This window comes from Pararge aegeria, chromosome 16, assembly GCF_905163445.1.
Source record: "Pararge aegeria chromosome 16, ilParAegt1.1, whole genome shotgun sequence".
Taxonomy (NCBI): Eukaryota; Metazoa; Arthropoda; class Insecta; order Lepidoptera; family Nymphalidae; genus Pararge; species Pararge aegeria.
In genome coordinates this window covers 16,993,810-17,012,591 of record NC_053195.1, presented here as the reverse complement: position 1 = coordinate 17,012,591, position 18,782 = coordinate 16,993,810, and the positions used below count along the sequence as shown (strand labels likewise).

At 36.8% G+C, this 18,782-nt stretch overlaps 1 protein-coding gene across 1 annotated transcript in view; it reads right to left on the bottom strand.

The window, feature by feature from the left end:
* LOC120630685 (serine/threonine-protein kinase SMG1) overlaps positions 1-18,782 on the bottom strand; it is a 172,335-nt gene that overhangs the window by 106,036 nt on the left and 47,517 nt on the right. The gene's annotated exons all lie outside the window — the stretch shown is intronic.

Genomic DNA, 18,782 nt, shown 5'->3' with positions numbered 1-18,782 from the left:
GCAATTAAAGAGAAATACAAACATTTAGTTAAATATCGTACGTATAACAACCTAGAAGACAGGCTTTCATTCGATATACTAAGAACCAGAGTCAAACTACTTGAAGATAACTGTTACTCATATTACATTAATTCACTTGAAGAGTCTCTCACGAAAGATTCTCAATTATTCTGGTCACATGTTAAGCGTAGTATTGCCAAACGTGCAACTAGCTTCTATCCTAAGTCTATGACTTATTCCCATTCTAAATCTGACACTGGAACAGGTATATGTGAACTCTTTTCATCATACTTTCATTCAACCTATCAACAAGTAACTTCTTTATCTTCGCATGTGCAGCCAGGAGATTCTATTACAACTGACATTTATACAATTGAATTCATTCCCCAAGTTATAGAAAAAGCCCTAAAATCTTTAAAACCTAATAAATCAGCTGGCCCAGATGAAATTCCTGCCATTTTTCTGATTAGTTGTGCGCATAGTTTATCAGTTCCCCTTTCTATTCTTTTTCGGAGGTCTATATCTGAAGGATATATGCCTTCTCTTTGGAAATCTGCTTATATTACCCCTATTCATAAGAATGGCCCATGAAATATGGTAGAGAATTATCGCCCAATCTCTAAACTTTGCCTTGTGGCCAAAGTTTTGGAACGTATTGTATATAATCAATGCTATAATGTCCTAAAGTCGCAATTTAGTCAGAACCAACATGGTTTCTTAAAGGGTAGATCTACGGTCACAAACTTGGCACTATTCTTAGATTTTCTTACTGATAAGTTAGATAGTCGTGACCAAGTTGATGCTGTATATACTGACTACAGCAAAGCTTTTGACAGGATTGACCACATCTTGCTTCTAAAAAAACTGGCCTCCCTTGGGATCAGAGGAGATTTGTTTCGCTGGTTTTCTTCTTATATTAATAACAGACTTCAAACAGTTGTGTTAAATGGTTTTAAATCAAATTGGATGGCAGTACCGTCGGGTGTGCCCCAAGGGTCCTTGTTGGGACCCTTTTTATTCACTATTTTTATTCATGATATCGATCTCTGCTTTATACATTCAAAATTTTTACTTTTTGCTGATGACTTGAAGGTATTTCGTACAGTCAATAATGTTAAAGATGCGGAACTTTTACAAGCTGACTTGTTTAGATTAGATGATTACTGCATTCAAAATAAACTTGATCTTAATGTCTTAAAGTGTAACTCTATATCTTTTACTAGGAAAAGGGAACCTTTTCTCTATGATTACATTTTAAAACATCAAAACCTTAACAGAACTGATATTATAAGAGATCTCGGGGTACTCCTCGACACTAAACTAATTTTTGATTATCATATAGATGCTATTGTGACCAAAGCATTTAAAGCTTTAGGTTTTATTATACGTGTTAGTAAACCATTCAAAAAAATCAAAACCATCAAAATCCTCTACTGTTCACTGGTCCGTAGTCAACTAGAGTATGCTTGCCAAATATGGAATCCTGCGTATCACATTTATATCAATAAATTAGAAAGTATTCAAAAGAAATTCATTAGATTCCTTAAGCACAAATTTCACCTTCCTAAAACTTCCTACGAAATATCATGTTCGGATTTACACCTTGTACCCCTTCATACACGTAGAAACATTGCCGACGTTTGTCTCTTACTTAACATTGTTAGAGGGTCAATAGATAGTCCGGAATTACTTACTAAGTTAGATTTATTTGTACCCTCGCGATTACCTAGGCATAAAAAGATTCTGCACGTACCCTTAACTAAAACTAAGAATAGATTTAATTACTTTTTAATCCGTGTCTCTCGCCTTCTTAATTCTGTTTACAATGACCCCGAAATTGACCTATTTTATGGTAATATGAATAGTGTACGTCGCAAATTAGTAGATAAACTGTTGCATGCTAGGTAAACTTAACACTTTGTTTTAGTTTGCTGCGTTTCTGCTGGGTTCTATCAGGTACCCTTGTTTATATAAGACTTATCTGTGGAAACCTGTTATTAGTTTTAAGTCAATCAATCTGTTAACTAGTTAGTATCTACAACTGTTGGTTTTCCAATTAAAGAAAAAATAAAATAAAATAAAATAATTGATGGGTCCATAGCTTTTTCATTGTATTTTATTGTAAGAGTGAGGCCTCCTGATACCGGTATTTTCTTGCTTACTAGGTTAACATGTATCATTTACCAATAATATGCCGCGCCGCGCCGGCAAGAAACTCAGACAAACCTATTATGCTACAGTCCTTTCTTATCATATTTTAAAGTTTTTTTTTACTCTACTAAAGCTCTTAGTCCTTGACTGTCACAATCTTACCAGCGGTAAATGATGATGCAGACCAAGATGGTAACGGGCTAATCTGTAAAGAGTATGGTAGTTATATTAAACCCATACTCGTAATTGGTTTCTACGCGACATCGTACCGGAACGCTAAATCACTAAGCGGCAAGTCTTTGTTGGTAGAATGATAACTAGCCACAGCTAAAGCCTCCAACCAGATCAGACCAGACAAAAATCAGAAATTATAAATTTCCAAAGTGCCGGGGATCGCTCCCGGGACCTCCCACTTAAAAACCAGAGTGCTCACCGCTGCGCCAGAGGGGTCGTGAAAGTTAGTTAAAATAAAGAGAATTTCCTTCAGTATCTAATTGTATGAAACTTTATCAGGGACAAAATAATGCTCATTTCGTCTCCGCTGCGGTCGCGGAAAATTAAAGGGAAATAAAATTGCACATTTTCGCTCTTTCATTTAACTTCGTTTGCCCCGGCAGCGCTTTAAATTCATCGGACGCTCGCGTTAGACGCCACTGTAATGTGTTTGTAACTAGTTTCTTGCTTCACAGTTAAATCACCGGAGATTTGCTTTTTTTATATTTATTATAGACTTGTAAAAAAAAATACTGTAACAGAATAAAATAAAATATGTATAGGTCTTTTGTCAAGACATCAGAACATAATAAAAAAAACCTGTATTTAATTCGATCAAACAAGAATAATGTAGCTTTGTTTATAAACGTAGCTCAGCTGCAGGAGATCTCTTAAAGCGATATGACCGCCTTTGCAAAATTTATAGTTTTTTTTTTTTTTTTGTTTCTGTTATTTCTTGTTTCCTCTTTGAATTCGGGCAAAAAAGACTTTATCAATATATATCTCTCTATCCTTCAATAAATAATTAAACACCGCAGCAAACATTCACCCCACCGAACTACACATATTGTTGAGGTTGTGCTGTAGGGACATATATTATGTGTCATGATATTTTACTGCAACTTTATATATATTTTTTCTTAATTTAACAATCGCGTGTCCAATTAGCGAGGTAAGGGAGCCAGGTGTGTCGCTTGTATCATTCCCGCTTTGAAAGCGTTTCGTAATAACATGGCTCGGCTGAATCCTGTAGGATAGGCTCACAAAAAGTGTACATATTGAAATTTTTCGAAGTACTACCCGATTATGAAACACGTTGTTAGGAAAATAATAAAGGTTTTTTAAATCAATGCTTGTTAAAACGTTTTTGTTATAATAATTTAAATTTTACTTATGGAATTATGGTCGATATTTATTGGAAGCATATGAAAGCTACGAAATCTCTGCCAACCTCTCCCATGGTATTTCCATCCCGAAATATTAAAAATCTCGCGGAAACCGTTACTTTCCTGGTTTATAGTCTATAATGCCAAAAAGTAATCCAGATCCTTTCAGCCGTTCTAAGGTAATAAACATCCATCCATCGGAACTAATACATTTCTAATAATAGTAAGATTGGAGGACAGGAGCCGTGTATGCCATCACTGTGATCCAATCGTCTAAAACACGACACGAATACGGTCCCGATCGTGGCGCGTGCATTGTTTGCCAATATTAAACTAGGCCTGAAATTACCCGCACAGAAGTTTCGCCTCTCGTCACATCTAAAACCTAGTCTCAACTGTATAGTTGAAAAATATAAAATGTTTGTGTGTAGCACCCTAAGTGTGTACACTGTTATGTCAGTAAAACTTCCTAAATAAACTCTAATTAATATTATTGTCACAATACATCTCACTCTTTATCTATATTAATCACTTATTTAGCTGCGAATGCGGTGAATAAGTATGCACCTACACGTTATATTTTACTGACTGTTGCCCGCGTTCTATGTTCATTTTTAAACGTATTTTTACAAATTCCGTGGGAACCGTGAATATAAACCGGGAATATAAAAAGTGGCCAACGGTACTTTCCGTTCCTTGGTTTGATTCTATATTATTTCGAAATTAATATTATTGCTTAATCTTTTCCGGGATAAAAATATTCTAGGTCCATTTCCAGGACGCAAACTATAGATGTACCGAATTTCATCACGAATCATTTCCTTAACAACATTAGTACTATGGATGAATAATGATAACAAATGTTTAATATATGCGTTCTATATTTTTCAATCCAAATATGAATACTTACACACGTAACAACATACAGTCCGTTTTGCGCACTAAGCCTTAATCTGGCAAAACAGTATATAAAATAATAACGCGATTCACTCGGAGATGTCTAGTGCAGACGGAATCTCCTGCGGGCCTCTTACATAGTGCTACAAATAATAACTAGGACTCGAAAATTCAGTCCGATGGAACAATGTAAGCCACAGCCGGCTGGATAACGTAATCACGTAAAATTCAGTTAGTTACGTAAGCTTCTGACGTTGGACCCGTTTTACTTAACTTACATGAAATATAATACGATATCAATAATAATAATAGAAAAGAAAAATATCCTAAATAAATCTCTAAATTTAAACTTGAATTAACTCTTCTAAAAATAATCATGCTGTCCAATTCTATTGTATGTATATGTATATACCACCCCTGTCAAGAGTGAACGACTAAGGAGGATTCTATTGTAACACTAATTTTAGATTGATTTCTTGTGATTGTTTCTATTTTAGCTCTAATTTTAAATTCAGTCTAGTGTACAGATAAGTACGTCTATGTAGACGCACCATTTATATATTAGTTTATTGTTTTTATATTTTTTCATATATATATTTTTTAATATGTTTAATTTTTGTTTATGTATTCGTATATAGTTATTTGAATGTAGGTTTGTAATAATATTACACCACCTATTTGTTCTCGCTCTTGTTGTCTTGATCCTATGGTAATGTAAGGTTAGATCGCTTCTAAGCGATAAGGCCGCCTTGTGTATTCTTACTCCAGTCTTTGTGTTTCTCTGTATTCGTCCTTTATTTTCCTAACTGTGTAGTGCATTAGCAGCAATATTTAACTGGCAATATATTAAACAGCAAACTTAAAACAACTTTACCACCGTAATATTTTTAAATCATATTAATATTAACTACCGAATGAAACTAACATTGACTAATAGACAACGCGCACATGCTCAATAAATATAATGGGAACCAGGTACTAACTTCAAGACTACCAGATGTATAGGATGGCACATGGATCAAAATTACTGGTACTTTCCTTGCTACTATATAAAAAGGAATAAGAAGTATATGTTCTATGTTTAGTAAATATCGACGTTTTACTTGACACCGACTTAAAAATGTTGAAGGAAACATTTTTTCCTTGCTTTTTGAGTTGTATAACAAAGTCGGTTAATATATTATTGAAGCTAAATACCTTGTTTCTCAACAATATTTTTTTGATCTCATTAATATTATTCTTCCTTACTCTAACAAGAAAATAGTTTCTCTACCTTCACAATTATCTCATGCGATATATTATATAAAAAAAAAATATATTTACGTGTAAAGGTTGCAATTCGATGGATTGTTTTTGTTACTATGTTTCGACGGGAGCGGAAATTAATTTCAGAGTGAGCCATAGATAGGTTTATAGAGTATACGCTAAAAGTATCGCGGGAAAATACTTTTTTCCTGCGGGAAAACTTTAACCAGAACCTAGCCGCGGGTGTAAACTAGTAATAAACATTACAAGACGACAAGTTTACATTGTTATAAGAAACATTAGGAAATTTATTATAGAAAATACGTAAGTATACAACGGGTTCCCCGGTCGTCTAACAACCAACAAGAGGGACATGCCGTGGTGGTTTTTAGTTCTGGTATACCCCCTTTGGAGGGGAGAGTCCCACATAATCCCACAGTCCTGCCCCAGGGTCAGTGGTAGCTATCAATCCTTTTCACCATGCGAAAAAAAATAATAATATTAATAATAATTTATAAAAAGGTGTACAAAAAAGTATAATTCACCTTTGCACGAACTTTCAATATTTACCGTAGTTATATCTCTGCAATCAAAAAAAGGCAAATACAAAATGTAATTATCAAGTATCCAATGAGTGTACTACTGGACACGAATTTATATATCTTATTCGAAGGCCTTTCACAAACGTTGGTACATAGTTTTAACTTCACGCGAAATACGTGCTTAGAATTTAATATTTCAACTACACAAATAAGAAGTTTACTTCCTAAATACAACTGAAAAAATTAGCGGTACTTATAACGTGAATGATTTAAAGAAAAATGGTTGTCTGTTAGTTCCGGGTAATCTTCGAATAGCTGGACTGATTTCGATGTTACTCGGATTTCAAAGCAGGTAACAATTCTACTTTTTATTTAGGAAATCAACTAGTTCAAAGATGAAAGTACTTATTCTGAAGTTTTTATAATATACTATCTCTATCTCTGAAAAAAAAATTGTATATAGAAACCCTCAAGATAGAAAAGGATAGGGTATAAGAATGGTTTAAACATCATCACCAACCCATCACCATGGCTTGTTAGTCCTAGCGCGAGCACGCTGGCTAAGAGCAGATTGGTACGCACCCGAAGATTATAGAAAACTCTGTATAGCACGCAGGTTTTCGATAATATTTGCCTTCACCGTTAAAGCAAGTGATATTTAATTGCTTAAAACACACATGATTCACAAAAGTTAGAGACGCGTGCCGAGTTTCGAACTCAGCCCCCCTGAAAGCGAAGCCGGAGTCCTAACCTCTAGGCTACCACCACTGCTTTTTTCAGTTGGTCTATCCGTGTAATATTCTCGTAGATAAGACTCGCGATACACGCTACTAAGCATTAATGCGAATGCGAATTAATTCGACACTAGCAAACACAGCGTTCTGCAATGGTGTCCGGTGTCGCTAAAAATGGTGTCTACGTTTGCGCAGCGCCTTACTGTAAACACTCATAATGTTAAAACAAATCACATACGATCGTTCGCGCGTTTATCGGTCCGCATTTTTTTTACAAATGTATGAGATGGCGAAGTTGGTAATATATTTATTTAGATATGGCCTTAAAGAAGTTGTTTAGTCACATCTGCCATTCATCAGCAGCCTATTAAGGTCCCTGTGCGAAACACATGCTCTTTCTTCCTCAGACGTTTTGAAAGTATAACATTATGTATTTTAAACATTTCATAATCGAGGGTTGCTATAAAATTGGTAAATTTCTAAACGGGAACAACATATGGTAGCTTAAACTACTTCCGCACAAGATTGAAAATGTTTTTTTTGATAGCGGCACGTTTTAGATTGAACAGCGGTGAAGAGCAGAATCTTTGCTGGATATCTTGTCGGCTTTTCCTCAATAGAATATGGATAGCAAATAGATTAGAGTCACAGAAAACTGACGGACTCGTCTATTCCAAAGAGTTTATAGGCTTGTGTAACATAAATTACTTACTGGTAAAGAATATGCTAATTTATTTTTATCACAATTACCTAGGTGACCTAGGTATCCAATTACGAACGTATAGCGTAAATAAACGAAGTCTGTTTGTCTGAAAGTTTGAGGGTCAAAGAGCATCATATAACATATCAAATGAAAGGGCCAGTCGTCGCGTTTCGGTTTACAGAACGCTTTGATGAATAACTTCAGATTCTAAAACGTGCGCTAACAAGTAGGCACGAACCAACGGGGCTACGCGCGTACCGTGGCGTGCAATTAGTCCGCGGATAAAAACTGCATAGAGCCACGAATTGTCAATTTTCTTTTTTTTTCTCAAAATATCTCGGAACATTATGCGCGAATATTCCGACCTTTGTTAACTTTTTTTTTGTACACTAGTTGACTCGTCTTGAACAGAAAAATCCCATAAAAGAAAGACCGAGACCGAGACGAGACCATATGACTCGCACTATCAGAGCTCTCTCTAGTTTCTGAATCTACACGCCCTTACTCCACAAGGGATGACTTCACAAACTATTTAAATGAGTGAAAATATGTGACTTGGCCTTTTTGCAGTACCCACGTACGTCACCCGTGGACTGGTGACAACGGTATTCTGATCTGCGGTCACCACACGACTTGCTTTCTTTAAAATGCATAACGAGTCGATATTAACACAGGGGTTTGCACGTGTATTGCGGTGTGCAATCAGCATGCGATGCATAGAGCCGCGCATGTAGAAAGAAATATTTTCGTAGTTGTTTTTTTGCATAGTGCGGATTTTTTTTGTGGCACAATTACTAACTAACTGATTCTATAAAACATACGGCGGCTGCATACACTCGTTACAAGCTTTATAAGGCAATTGCACGTTGTCGCCTGTTATGAGATATTTGTTTTTACAATCTCTTAGGTAAACGTAAAACGAATAATTCAATCCTATGCTTTACAATCCTTTCTCTCCTAAAAGCCGAGATACTAAAGATTATCGACTTGAAATAGCTTATTGTTGTTTGCGATGATTCTGCGTCTCGATCTCCATCAAAGCTTTTCTAATTACGATAATTTTTATTAATGTTTTTACTGTCAAGGTAGCCTTAACATTTTTTGAAGCATTGATTGCTTTCCCTAGTCGATAAATTATTATCATCGCCCTGACACCGTTGGAAGTCCAATGCAAATTCAAATTAAAAGTTTTTTTATTTTAAGTAGTATGTAATATTTTGGAACTTTTGAAACATCAAGTTTGTCTGTTTGTTAGGCCACTACAACTACCGGTCCGGAAGGCAGATCTTTGTGACGTGAATAAACTACGACAGTACACACATAACCATATTAGCCCCGAAGAAAGCGTAGTCTGTGTTATGGCTAAGATGACAGATGAATATTTTTATGAATAATATACTAGTACATAAATACTTATATTATACAGTGAAGCACTCAGACACATAAAAACAGCCTAAGACTCAGAAAGCAGTGTAGCTGCCCACTGCGCTAATCGGCCGTCAAACATGGTTTTTGTTAATTATGGAATGAGAAAATGATATTTTATTTACATAAATGGGTTTTCCGTCCATCGGTTCGGCTCCAAACTCTGCCTTGTTCGATACCACTTTACTTCACTTGTTCAGCTACACTACAACTTCACATGTTCTTCAATCAAGAGATCCCATTTCTGACTTGATCACGTAAATACACTCCCCTACACCCGTCGCCAGCAGAGCAACTCTTGAGTAAGTATAAGATTGCACACTATATAAGTTCTCTGCATTTCAATTGCAAAGAACTTATACTTCTTTTGAATAACGAACACCCTTTTGGGGTAATTTATTATCTTTTCATTGGGTTTTTTGTTTTTTTTAAATTGTTTTCATTTCTAATTTTTATAAATATCCGATGTGGGATATTTGTCGCATGTCACACAGGATAATTATGTTGGCCAAATTAAATATCTCTTTCCATCCGAGCAATGCTATGAAAATCTAAAACTAAGTTAGACTTTTTCGTATGTACGACTTAAATTCCTGCAACGCGGAACCGTGTATGTTTACCTCTAATAAAATTTCGTTAGCGCAATGAAGAATTTTCGCTTATATTTAAAAAGTTCTAAATTTATTTTTCACAATCTTTGCGCTAAGAGCGCTATCTCAAATTCAAAATTCAAAATTCAAAATTCATTTATTTCAAGTAGGCCTAATATAAGCACTTTTGAAACGTCAAGTGTGTCTGTTTGTAGTGATTCTACCACCGGTTCGGAAGGCAGATTCTACCGAGAAGAAGCCGGCAAGAAACTCAGCAGTTGCTCTTTTCCAACATCAACCATTTACATTTTGCATTTTAACATTCATTTTTCTATCTTGTGAGAGCTGAAAGCGGAGCCGGATGCTTCCAAGCAACCTTGTCATTAGAAGATAAGTATTTTTTAGTCTGTCATACGAAATTTAATTAAGTACTCTAAGGGTAGCTACATGTTTTAAAGCTGAATTCGTCACGTAAGTGTAATAAAGTCGTCATAACTTGTCTAAAAATAGATTCTCTAGCTTTGGCCAACCTCAGTTAATATCGCATGCAGGTTGCTGAGTGGATCGTGTTAGGCAGAGCATTAGTTACACGGGTCAGCTTTTATTTATTCATGCCCTTCAAACCGAGCTACCGTGGTGAGCGCACATGTGCTGATAGCGTACGCACCGCAAAATTGTTCATTAAGTTCAGTATGAACATTCAAATCGAAACGAAATCCACTTTTATACCTAGATAAGAAATTAGGGGATTAAAATAATAAGCAACAGGCTATTCTTTTTAATTTGTTTTTCAATAATCATCAGTTGCAACTTTTGCACAAATCGCAAGTGATTTGCTTGTCCTTTTAAAATGGAAAATGGTACGTCTTAACCCTGATTCTATACTATGACATTCAAATCACAACACAATCGTGATACGTACCGCTAGGTGCCACATATAACTTGAGTTCCTTTGAGGCAAGAGTGAACAGGCTTTTTCTAGGCAAGCGTGCTCCAACCTAGATCATTCCTCATCATTGCTTTCTAACGGGCATAATTGTTATCAAGCGCTGGCCTATCGTTAATAAAATTAAAAGAAACAATCGTTACAGTAACTTATGGCGACCACCTCGACATTTTTTTTTAAACGAATGTAAAATTTGAAAAAAAAATTAAAACCTATTTTACTACAACTCTCCGAATACAGAATTTCAAGATTCCTGATAACCGTGCACTTAGCTTTAGAGTCAGTGATCGATAAGCAGAAACATATTCATTAATTAAAATTTAATTTTAGCTCAATGCGTGCGTCTCTTTTCGCACGTGCAAATCAGCGATCTGCTTTAGCGAGTCTCTATGTTTCTCATTGCCCGTATACCCGCATATGAACCGAAACGCTCCCAAACAAATCGATGACCTAGAAACACTACATTTAAATTTCATCTAGCGGAAAATCGGCACGACCATATTTTGAATTTGTTACACAAATGAAAACAAATTATTTACATAGAGCCAACGTTCGTACTTTTTGGTTTAAGGAAGGTTTTTTATCTAAATTTTCCTGTATGATGGTTTGATAGTCTATGATCGAATTTTGTGGTAGATTATTTATTCTCAGTTAGCTACATCTTAATTTATGATATCCCGAGAGATTAAGAAATTTTTTCGCGAAGCCTATGTCTCCGAAATACCTACAGGCGAAGGTAAAAATAAAAAAATGTTAAATTAAAAATTTTCGTGAAGATTATTTATATATTATTGTATTTTCAAAAACTTTTTCATGAATATTTGGTGATGAATTAATTACGCGAATGATAATTATCATTCAGATTGTTAAAAATAACCTTCTCCTAAAAAGCTCCTGAACGCAGCTTAGGTACTTTACGTGTTGGTGTCGGGATAAAAGTTATTTATAATATCAACCCGTTACAGGCCCACAACAGGGCGCGTGTCTCCTCCCACAATGAGAAGACTCTGAAGGCTTTTATGCCGTAGTCAACCACGCTGGCCCCGATTGGTGGTTGAAAGTACTTACAATGCAAAAATGTAATTCCGAGCATTGGCGAACTTCAAAACGTTTCTAGATCAACCCTTTTGTTTACTTGTTTCCGATTTCCGGGAAAAGAACGTTCTAGGCCTCCGAAGCTATATGTATAGCGGATGTTCGACGCGACCGAGTTAGTTCTTACTGTGAGAAGTGAAGTAACATCGAAGTGATACTTTTGTGAAACAAGCGATAAGTGTGTAATATAGGGAACTTGGCTACCATTCTGAACTACAATTGACCTGCCATTGGAAGTGGGTTCAGAAACTTTGTTATGCATAAAAAATAAAAGTCTTACAAGAGTCATTGGGTGTTCTTATTTCAAATATATCAAATTAACGAACCCTAGCACGTAAAACAATATTACCCAAGCACAACACACACATAATAAATCATTTAATCGAATCCTAAAGACTGTTGTTAAACTGTCGCAAGTAAAAAGTACACAGCAACTAAATGTAATTAGCTGATCTCAAATATAAAAACTTTCCTGGGCTAATCTCTCTTATATTTAAAAAATAAACTCATTAAAGCACAAGAGTGAGATAAGCTCATAACGTGTACGTTACCAAGAACTTGGCAAATTAATGCATTAATTTAAAAGTAAACGGCTAAGTGAAGCTAGCTTCTTAGTGTATCTTTGGTTGTTGTGACAATGCAAATCAGTCGATAGCGCTGGTCCAAGTGGATCACGCCCTACTTTAAAATCATAAAAGAGACTGAATCTTTTCTTCATGTTTCGGAGGGCACGTTGGGTCATTACCACAAGTTTACCTGATTTTAATCGCTAATAACGAAATTATTCTGGATCGAATCCGCTTAAACTGATAGATGGAGCCACTAAAAGCAGATTGACTTTCTAAAGTTGTTATTTCAAAAAAACAAATGTCTGCGTCTACTAGTGTACACACGTAAGAAGTGAAACTCTTTTATGACCTTTTTTTTCAAAAAACGATGTACTATATGCAACTTTACAGAAATTGGTTAAATAAAGTTAAATTAGATAAAGTTTAACAAAAGGCTTTTATTATCATAGACATGAATACAAGTAATACAATTATTTCATTTTTCCCTGTTACTATTAAGATTATTACAGCATTTCATTAACTGTCATAGAATTATTACTATCATTGTTATCGTTATTATATATTTTTGTTATTAATGGCTTATGCTAACTGAAATATGAATTATATTGTTTACATTCCACAAAATTTAGTAACCAAGTAAAAACTCCATCAATTGTGTCTTGTGTGCCGGATCTTGTTGTTGACGTTTGAGGATTGTTTAAAATAAAAAAAAGGCTTGTTATACTCCGCGAAAAGGAGAACACAGGTGTGCTTTTCGCGAAGTATAGCAAATTAAGCTTAATTTTCATAATATATCATGGAAACACGCAAAGTTACGCCTGCTTCTACCCAATATTTAAAAACTATAATTTAAATACATCTGTTCAGAGTTTAACCCTTAAGTATGTGTATGTGAATAATAAGTGGTTAGAAATGTAGAAATATATGATTGCATTTAGATCCGTAGGGTCTCCCTATGGAGTAATAAGAACATTGGATCGATTCCCATTTTTCAAAATGTAATTATATTCAATAATGGTCCAGCTGAGCATACACAAGGGTATACATATAATCGGCTATTAGTGCACGTTTTATGGCGGGCTTCTCGAACACGCAATAAAGTTATCGACCGCAATAAAAAATTGTGTGCCATCGAGGCGCCACCTTGCTGAAGATAAGGGAGCATGTTATGGATATAAAATTGTGACACGTTTATACGCTTTTCAACAGCCTGAATTAGGGTAAGTGCAGTGGCGTGCATAGAGGGTATGCACAGGGTATGCAGATGATATAAAATGAAGAAAATCTCCAGTAAGAGTTATCAAAAACTTAAGGATAGGCATTGTAAGAGTTATAAAAAGCCTACATTAATGACACGTACTGGGGATTTTCTTCATTTTATATCATCGGCATACCCTGTGCATACCCTCTATGCACGCCACTGGGTAAGTGTCCCCGCACGCGGGCCACTGGCCACTTCACCGGCATATTTTCAGTAGTAAGAAGAAACGACGATTTGTAGCGTATGACGGAAACCAGCTTCCCAGTGCGAGGTCGTCAATACAGCATCTCTTGGATTAGATGGACTCCTAGCGTTAGTGTGGACGGATCCACCTGAGCAACAAAACACATCTTATTTTCGATATTGCCACTTTCTTATAAGATGACAACTTCGGTTATTCTATGATCTCCTTATTACTCTCTTGGAGAGATACTCTGAGCATCAGTGGCGTGCATATAGCTTTTGACCAGGGGATTCGGAACCCCTGACAGGAGAGCAAAAGCCTTACTTTAGCCATTTGGCTATCACCGCTATGGAATACCTTAGAAGTTTTTTAATTGCGTACACTAGATGCCAAACAAGTCTGTTATTTCAGCAGCTGCAAAGCGCTTTTTTTAAACACAAGAAATATCAATGTTCAGTCCCACATAGAATAACAGCGGATCCGCTTTAACAAAACGCAATCGCACAAAGCGCTTCAGAACCTGGCCCCGTGTGGTGCCATTGACAATGACCCCACTTGGCAGCGCGCCAACGGAATACCATAACTACCGCGCCTTCGCGAAACAAAAAGCATGCCAATTCCAACCTTATGCCATGGCAAATAAAGAGTCATAACTTTATGTAAGTTAGCCCCTCACAACAACTTACAGTAATGTGACAATGCAGCAGGCTTAAGAGCATGACGTAACCAGATTCGATTTCAGAACCTTTCGAACTAAAACCCGCCCTAAATGCTACGTAGCCGTTCTGTTCACTTTCCTATTTTACACATTCCACTTTTTAACGCAATTTATATTTGCTCAAATAATAATACGAAGCGGTGATAAGAGTGGGTAGGCGCTGGACTCCATTTTCGGGGGGCCGAGTTCATGTCCCAGCACGCACCTCTAACTTTGCTAAGTAATGTGCGTTTTAAGTAAATAAAATATGACTTGCTTCAACGGTGAAGGGAAACATTGGGAGGAAACCTACATGCCTGAGAGTTCTCCATAATGTTCTCAAAGGCGTGTGGAGTCCACCAATCCGTTCTGGGCCAGCGTGGCCACCCCTTCTCATTGTTGAAGGAGACCCGTGCGCTGTAGTGGGCCGGTCAATGGGTTGATATGATTATGAAAATTTGCTATACTCCGCGAACCTATATAGCAAATTAAGCTTAATTTTCATAATATATTATGGATATCCGCAAAGTAACGCCTGCTCCTATTCAATATAGGTTAATATGATGATGCTAATGATGGAAATGGTCTTTATTTTAACCCAAAATGTTTTAAATAGCCAAGAAAGTAAAGCAGATTTTGGAATAGTTGTAGAGCTTTTTGTGACAGAGCTGGTCCGGGGAAGTACTACCGCCACGCTTATTTCTGCCGCCAAGCAGCATTATTGTTGAGCTGTGTTCCGGTCTGAAGGGCGTTGCCGGTGTAAATACATTCAAGCCTCATGGCTTAACACCTACGCCTCAAGTTGATGGACACAGGGCAGCACGTTGCATGCTCTATGAAGTATTCTCTCTTCTGTGTTTCTTATTTATTGACGTATCAACGTCTTATAATTCGATGGAGCCGGCTGCACGCACGAAAAAACATGACGTATGCGTTACCTCGCTCTGAGGCGTTCCATTCAAGGCTTGCGAACGAGCTTGAACGAGCGACAAAGAGGCACAATCTTCCTACTTGAGTGAGCGATGTGTCGGCGTGGACAGCTTCTATACAATAATAGATTTACATGTTTTCGGCAAGGATGAAGTGCAGTGTAAAGTGAATGTGGTGTCAATTGTTTATAGCAACGATAATATCTACCAAACAAATAAAATTAAAATTTTCTATTGAAAAATGCAACCATTCCATCAGTATTTTCTTACGACGTTGTCACGTTCAACTATCGTCAGTAAGCCGACTTTACAGAAGACCAATTTTTTTTATTTATTAATTAAAGGAACACCAACAGCTTTTTCACAATACATAGTAAAGAAAAATTACAAATATTTTGTTTCTAATCAGTGTGACTACTTAAAGGTGTGCACAGCATTTAACTATAATAAAAATACGAAAAGTTAAACAAAACTAATATTACAATAAGAAAAATAACAAAAGAAAACTAAAAATTACAGTCCAAAAGTGCAGACAAAGCAGAAATAATATCACGTTTAAAAACCTTTGGCCCATGACAAAATAGATCAATATTGTTATTTGCGCGAGTAAGATCATTATAGACACGAGTTAGGCGATTTAGAGCTGCATTCCTACCCAAATTCGTTCTACCGCTGTTTACATAAAAAGCTTTGCGCGTAGCAACTCTAGGTAATTTTTTCTTAGCAGACAATGAAAGGGCATGCTAAAGTTCAGGAGCTTCCAAATTACCATTTACGATCTTCTGTAAAAAAGTCATATCAGTAGTGCACCGTCGGTCAACGAGGGAAAGCATATGGTGTTATGTTCATAGGCGATGGTTTACAATCGATGGGTCAGCTTTACAGGTCTGTCAATAATTCCAAAAAAAAAAAAAAAAGTTTCTAAATTTCTACTGTTGTTAAATATGGTCAAGAATATTCTCTCCTTTTGCTGTGGAGAACTACGAAGATTGAATATTAATAATAGTTTATGTTGTTTCCACCTAACTTTGAAATATGCAGCATCTTAAGATGAAAACGCGGTGTGAAAGGGTACTTGTATTTTACGGCCAGTTTAAGAGTTACCCGTTAGCTTTAAAATTATACCGGTTTGATATTTAACTAGATAAAGGAAGATAGGAGCAAAAGTGTTTTTTTTGGCGTTTTAGGAATTAGGGAGGAAAGTAGTTTTAGCAAAATGAACCGATAATGTTAAGATTGGAATAGTGTAGTTTCTATGTCTGCTTAAATGTAACCCAATAAGACTTATGTTAGTTAATTTTCTAGTTAAACTTCAACTAATATAATAAAATCCGCGAAATTTTTCTACTGTTTTTTAGTGTTCAGTTTATTGGTGTTATCCACCTCCTCTCTCATGGGACAGACGGTTTTAGAAAATAAACCCACCACGCTGCTCCAACTCGGGTTCGGTGGGCTTAAGTGACAATAAACAGGACCGACGAATTCAGATAGATCTATGAAACTTAATCTTACAGTACAAAGTAACAAGTAACTAGTTTTACAGATGTTACCAAGCCGGCATATAATTTTTTTTTTCTACTAGGAATGAACCTTGACCTTAATCTCACCTGGTTGTACCAAAGCGATAATGTAGCCTAAGGCGGTAGCGGGCTAACCTGTTCTGGGTATGAAATTTTAAGCTCACACCTCTTATCAGTTTTTACGCGGAAACATACGGTAACGCTTAGTCACTTTGCGGAGCGTCTTTGTCACTAGCCACTGCCTTTCAGCAGACCAGACCAGAGTACATCCAGAAATTACAAGTTCCCTAACTGTCACACGCTCACCACTAGGCCACGGAGGACGTCAAGATGGCCCTGGGAGCATGCTCGGGGGCGTGCAAAGGGTATTTGACCAAGTTATACAAAAAATCAAAAATATAAAACAACGAGGAAAAAAACACCACGGGTTTTACAAAATGTTTTAGTGAAGTAATGTTCTATTACATCTATGGAATACACATACACCGCTGCTGCTTAGTCACGAATCGGTATCGTAGTGTTTGATTCTATTGTTTCCAAAACCATAATAGGCTCTAAGGGTAGGTTATGCAGTGCCCTTATGCGTTTATGCAGTGCACGCCACTAAGCATACACCATTATATTATTCCTACTCTTATAATTTACTTTGGATATACAGAAATCAACTGTCCCTAAGCTAGGTATAAACCTGTGTTTTAGGCGACAGTGCGCTCCTTATAAATATGGCTCGTTTAAACAAAATGAAAAAGATTTTAATTCGCAGGTAACGCTATATTCTTGGCTTATTTCAGTTCGGCAATAGGTCGCGTGTCGGAACGCGAGCACGCACAATTGGTATCCACACGCAACATTCGTCATCACAATAATTCGGAGAGCGATCACTTCTAATGGGCTAGCGCTGCTCTTGGTCGCGTGGCATTGACATTAGCGCGACTTGGCAACACGCCACGCGCTACCATAATATCCATTTTCCACGAACGAGCCAAAATCATAGGACCTTCAACCTTATTTCCATTGAACAAATGCCTACATTATAACATATTCTTTACGGACATGTGTGGACATCCCGCCATTGACGGACTAAGCAGATGGTCCCTACATTATAACATATTCTTCACGGACATGTGCGAACCCGCTATTAACGGATAAAAACAAAGTTACACTCCGCGCGACATGCAAGCAATATGTCCTAAAAAATGCCGCTCCGACGTAGGTGTTAAACGTCATGTCCCTGTAATAACAGCGGCAATTATCCCCTTCGGAGCGGAACACTGAACACATTGCTGCTTGCTTTGCGACAGAAATAAGCAAGCCGCGCAACTTAACACAAAAACTAACAGTAAAATCACGATATTTTTCACCTTTTTCTTTTTGAAACTACAAGTATGGTTAACTTTTTCACAATGCTCCCCGTGGAAAAGGTTAAGGTGCTTTTACACCTTCCAATTAATTTGAAGATTTGTGTATACCATAACTGGCACTATTGTCTTTCTAAATATCCAGTTACATTCAGAAATGTATGTCAGACAATTATTCCCCAAAAAAGTTGTGAACAATATCGAGTAACCGCGTTCCCTCTATACAACGCGATACTCTAATGTGGATACGTATTTTCGCTACGCCGAGTAGATAACTGGAACTGACAGAGAAAGTTACTACAAAGCGCTTCACAAGCAGTTCTACGTCACGCGCCATTGACTCTCGCAGCACCTACTTGGCGCCGCGCCACGGGATCGGTAAAACAACCATGCAATTATAACCAGTCGCACGACAAGACAATTTCGACCTTAAAAACTGCAACTTTAAGGTCGCAACGGTAACGGCATGCCAATAAGGCTAGTTGTCCACCGTGCACGAGAATTCTTAGCGATGGATGTTTGAAACCAGGCGACAGTGTGACGAGGAAAGGTAAAAT